Source organism: Gossypium hirsutum, chromosome A05 (assembly GCF_007990345.1).
Source record: "Gossypium hirsutum isolate 1008001.06 chromosome A05, Gossypium_hirsutum_v2.1, whole genome shotgun sequence".
Taxonomy (NCBI): Eukaryota; Viridiplantae; Streptophyta; class Magnoliopsida; order Malvales; family Malvaceae; genus Gossypium; species Gossypium hirsutum.
In genome coordinates this window covers 95,333,545-95,339,544 of record NC_053428.1, presented here as the reverse complement: position 1 = coordinate 95,339,544, position 6,000 = coordinate 95,333,545, and positions in this window count along the sequence as shown.

Below are 6,000 nucleotides of genomic sequence, written 5' to 3'. Positions count from 1 at the left end.
CCACTAAGCCAAAACAAATTACTTGACATACTTTTCACAACCTTGATTCAAAACAAGATGTGACGAGTCTTGGTTTTACTAACTCAATTTCTTCTAACCCTATTTTTGGGATGTGACATGTATGATCATTTATTCTTATTGAACACTAAATCTTTAGGTTAAGACAAAATTTTATTTTTAGATATACTTTCATTATAAAGTTTATCTATTGAATAATTATTGCTTTTGAAAATTCTTCAGCAATTCCAAAGATATTTGATACATTAATATCAACAATGATGATATATAAATATATTAATTAATAAAAACTCTTGAACAAAATCATATTCACATTTAATGATATTCTCCTGAAACTCGAGTTTTATGCTTCAAACATCAATATTATCAAATAATTTATATCAGATGAATACAAATTTACTAGACGTGAATAAATAACTTTATTTGATGTTTGCATCCACCACAAATTATTCATAACCAAAAGTAAAGTGTCTTGTGAATGTTCTTGTTACAAGTCAATTCTATATATTGTGACTTGTGTTTTTTTCGCTATTATGCTAACATGTACTCCCCTTAACGTTACACCTTTCAGGTGTTTGGACTTCTTGTTTGACATACATCTCATAAATTACAATAGAAGCGTTTAATTATTTTGATGACTTGTTCTCATCTTAATGCTTTCAAGTAAATTTTTATTCAAAATCCTCACTTTTTCATAATATTTCCTTTTGTCAGCTCCATCATATTTGGTTATGACATAACTAATTAAGATATCTCATTATATTCATTATTTCAAGTGCCTGAACCTTTTTTAAGGTTTTTTCAAAAGTTATGCCTTGGGTCTCTTCAAGAATACCCGCCTCATTTAGCATGTGACCATCTTCATTTCTTTCTCCTTTCTTTCAAGAATTTTTCATTTTATGGAGCATGCCCAAGACTTATTTTTATCAAATTATCTTTCTGGGACAGATACTTATTTGGAGCATTTTAATTGGTATATGTATCAATTAGTATATGCAATCTCTAAATGTCATCATTAAACACGTCTGACAAATAATTTTATCCTTTAAACTTTGTGCACATAATATTAGTGAGGATCACAAAAAAATGATGACATAAATATTTAACCAATTCATCTCCCCTTAATGTTGAGAAATTTGCAGCATGACAGTACTTCTTCTTTTTTTTCAAAATTATAAATATATCTCCATTCAACTTTTAACATCTAATGAAAATTCTAAAATTTCTCAACTTCATACTTGATGATCCATCTTAGTGCATTATGGTGGAATATGAAATAGATATTGCACATCCAGATATTCTTAGACAGAATCTATTAGCTTATAAATGAAAGTCAATTTTCACGAGACAAATATTTCTTACATGTTGGTTTGATGCAAATAAAATTACATGTTTATTGTAAAATAATTCTTATATTAATAGTTAAGCAATTAAATGGAGGCATAATTTTGGTAAACATTAAGTATAGCATACATAGGCAATAAACAACTTAATATTATCACAGTCAAAACTACGAAAATCAAGCTTGAGATATAATGCACTAGCGTTGTTAGCACAAATTGCATAATATAGAGATTGTGCACAATCAAATTATTTTAAGAAATAATATCGCAAACTTCGGGTTGCACATGATACATGAACTCATTTATTATTTGGTTATCATCTAAAAATGCAACTGACCTAACTTTAGTTGATGTTAGTTCAATATTTTCTCCAAAGAACTAGTATTGATGACAATTATTAAAATATAACTTCTAATTCTTCAATAAAATCATATAAATTTTCATCAAATTATTTTGCATCATCATTGACTCGGGATGGTCTAACTGGTCATACCAATACTAAGAACTTCTTTTCACTATCTCATATGCCAATCATATACATGCAATGTATTCCTTCGGTGAATATTTATAATTTATAAACACGAGTATCTCATGTCATTTCTATTTTCTATCCATGGTTTTAATGTAAAACACATAAAGATTTCCTTCAACATATATCTTCTTGATTTGTAAAATAATATTATGTTTTACAAAATTTTGCATCATAAGGAGGTAAAATATTAGCTCTTAAAGAGCTTTTTATAGTTTGATACAATATTAGCTTTTCAGGAACATGTAATCATTTTATTATATAATCTTAATGAATGCTTAAATTATTTTAAATAATATACACTTTTGCACTTCTTTGCAATATGAATGATAAAAATTTCTGATCTTCAAAACCTTTATTTATTCATATAAAAATAAAATAAAAGGTATAAATTAAACATATATTAAACATAATAAATAATAAATTCATGTTACTAATAAATCATTATTGTTAGATAATATATTTTTTATATACCATAATACAACAAAATGCAAAATATTATAAGGTCATATTAAAATAACTTTACAACTATAAAGGTTTAAACATGAATATTTTCTAATCTCCATCTCAATTATGAAACTATTCAGACATGGTGAACATCCCAAAGTTCATGACAAGTAAATACTTTTACTCTCATTCCACAGTAATCATATATCTTAGTCAATTTTATTAAAAATGAACCAATAAAAATAAAAACATTTATCTCTATGTAAAAATCTCAATAACTAAATACATGAAGAGATTTAAAAATTCATAGAATTATGGATAAATAATTATATAAATTAAACTTCTTAATAAAAAGGAAATCAAATTTCAAAAGAAGTTGATTAGACTGACTTAGGTTGTGATTATAAACATCCTTTGTAATGAAGAGAAAAAGATCATCTCCAAGTAAATATCAAGTAACCATTGATTTTAATGATTCTTAAACCAAACAATTAAATTTCAATGTTTGTATCCCAACAAAATTTTGACACAAACTAAGAACATATTAATCATCCTTGTATGCATGGTCATCTTTAGTATCATAGTAAAGGTTTTCATCTTTTGCCGAAAAATTATCCTCCATTTCATCATTCTCAATATTGTTTCTTTTTTTTAATGAATGCTTTGACAAAGTTTTACTAGATGCTTAAACATACAACAGGTATGTGACCAATGTATTTTCATACCATATTGGTAGCATGAATTCTCAATAACCTTCGAATATTTTATCCACCATTTTCTTGTTTTTTCCTTATTATTCTTTTTCTAGTGACTAAAAGTACCACTATTATAACTACCATGATAACAATTTGTTAGGATTGACCAGATTAAGCAACAAGTAAAAAAAATAGCAGAATAAATTGAGAAATTGAATACACAAATTTAACGTAGAAAAAACCCCTCCAAAAAGGATAAAAAAACCACGGGCAAAGATAATTTTACTATAATGGCAAAAGAACGAAGAGTACAAAAGATGGAGATAAAAACTAAACCCCAAAAACCTGAAAATAAAGAACCCTCAAAACGTAAACACAAAATTCTCTAAATGTGTTATGAGTTCTAATATCAAATTGGTGTATTTTATAAGGTTGAAAAAAAAACCTATTTATAGGCTAAATTAGTAAGTCAAATAAACTATGCTAATAAATGCTAAATATATTATACTAATAAATACTAAATCGTCTAGAAATAAAATATATTTTGTTTAACTTGACTTGCAAGCAATCTCTCAAAATTTGGGTCACACAACTCTAACAATCTCCACTTTGACACGAATTCTTACAACGCCATCTTTGCCAAAGCCCGCCACAGGCCTATCTTGAACTATCCAGAGAATTAACTGAGTCGAATCTATGCTTAGAATCTGGAAGACGTCTAGCCTTCGACTGGTGCACTGCCAAATCAAAACTAACTTGGGTCTAATTTTCACGAACACAGTACCCTAACTTTTCAAAACCTGCATCCAAAAGAGAACCTCTCTTCAATGAAACGGTCATACCTTTTTTCCCTCCTATGACTAAGTTGTCTTCGCTCCAAACAAGTTGACTTTGACTCCGTAATAGACGAGGGACGTTCGATTTCATCGGTCACTGTAGAACCTTCCAGAATATAAAGACTGCTAATTCTTTTACCTTTTAACAAATCAAGAGCCCCACGAGATACTTTAATTTCTCTTGACTCGATGTTGATTCTGCATCCTTTCAAATCTAAAATACTCAAGGAGATGAGATTCTTTCGTAAATTAAGTACATACTTGACATCTGAGAGTGTCCTAATCGTCCCATCGTCTATCCTAATTTTAACAGTACCAATACCAATTACCTTAATAGATGAATCGTTTCCCATGCGCACAACTCCACCTTCAATCGAACTATATGTGGAGAACAATCCTCTGTTAGGACACATGTGGAAAGAACATCCCGAATCTAGGATCCACTCGGACTTGAGCTTGGAGTTATCACTCGTTGACACTAACAAGAAATCATCACCGCTTTCATCGGCCAAATTAGCACCAGCTACATCTTCCTCGTTACTCTCAGTAGCTCTTTTATTTCGCGATTTATAACAATCTGCTTTAACGCGACCTAACTTTTTACAATAGTGACACATTTTGTCTCGTTTATTTGATGCTACCAAAATGGAAGCTTGCCTATCTACCTTGCTATTCAAACCAAACTCATTGTCAAGTTTGTCTCTACTCAACAAATGACCCTTTACATCTTCGAACGAGAGTTTGTCTTTGCCATAATCAGGGTCTCCCTGAAAGACTTGTATGAAGAAGGTAAAGAGCACAATAATAGCATAACCTGATCTTCATCGTCAATATAAACCTCAGTGTTCTTTAAATCATTTAAAAGAGTAATGAATTGACTGATGTGATCTCTAAGAAGCTCACATTCATTCATACGAAACGTAAATAGACGTTGTTTCAACACTAAATGATTAGCCAGAAACTTAGTCGCACAAAGAGTTTCTAACCTTTTCCACAAGGCAGATGAGGTCTTCTCCATCAATACTTCCTGCAATACCGCATTGGCGAGGCACAACTGGATTGCAGACAAGGCCCTTTCATCAAGCTCTTCCCATTCTGTTTGATTTAGATGCTCAAGCTTTTTCCTTGTAACAACCTTTTTCAAGTCAATTTGAACTAGAATTGTCATCATCCGAACTTGTCATAGATTGAAATTTGTCTCACCATCGAACTTCTCAATTTCAAACCTTGTTACTACCATCTCTGAATGGATTTATTTATGAAAATTGAACTAGCTCTGATACCACTTGTTTGGATCGACCCAATTAAGCAACAAGTAAAAAATAGCAGAATAAATTGAGAAATTGAACACACAAATTTAACGTGGAAAAAACCCCTCCAAAGAGGATAAAAAATCACGGGAAAAGATAATTTTACTATAATGACAAAAGAATGAAGAGTACAAAAGATGGAGATAAAAATTAAACCTCGAAAAACACGAAAATAAAAAACCCTCAAAATGTAAACAAAAAAATTCTCTAAATGTGTTATGAGTTCTAATATCTAATTGGTGTATTTTCTAAGGTTGTAAAAAAACCTATTTGTAGGCTAAATTAGTAAGTCAAATAAATTATGCTAATAAATGTTAAATATATTATACTAATAAATACTAAATCTTCTAGAAAGAAAATATATTTTGTTTAACTTGACTTGCAAGCAACCTCTTAAAATTTGGGTCACACAAATCTAACACAATTATTAGTACATCTCCAACCACATCCTCAATTACAACAACAATCACGATATCTATATTTTGATTTTTCATAATTGTTATGTATTGTAACACTCACTTCAGAGAATGAAGCCTTTTTTACTAAAAGACATGAAATCGTTTCAAAATACTTTTTAAAGCCTTTTTCACAATATTATTGCTATAGGAGCACATAATATATTTCTATTATAATAAGCTTTAGAGAGTATTATTGTTTTCTAATGATCAAATCATTCTTTCAAATTATTACGCAATTCAAGAGTCAAGAGAATTTTTCGTAATTATATATTTCACTTTTAATCCTTCATGTAGATGATAAGTATTGAACTTCCACAATGGTAACTTTCTCATAATTATTTCTGTCAAGTTATATATTTTGAGC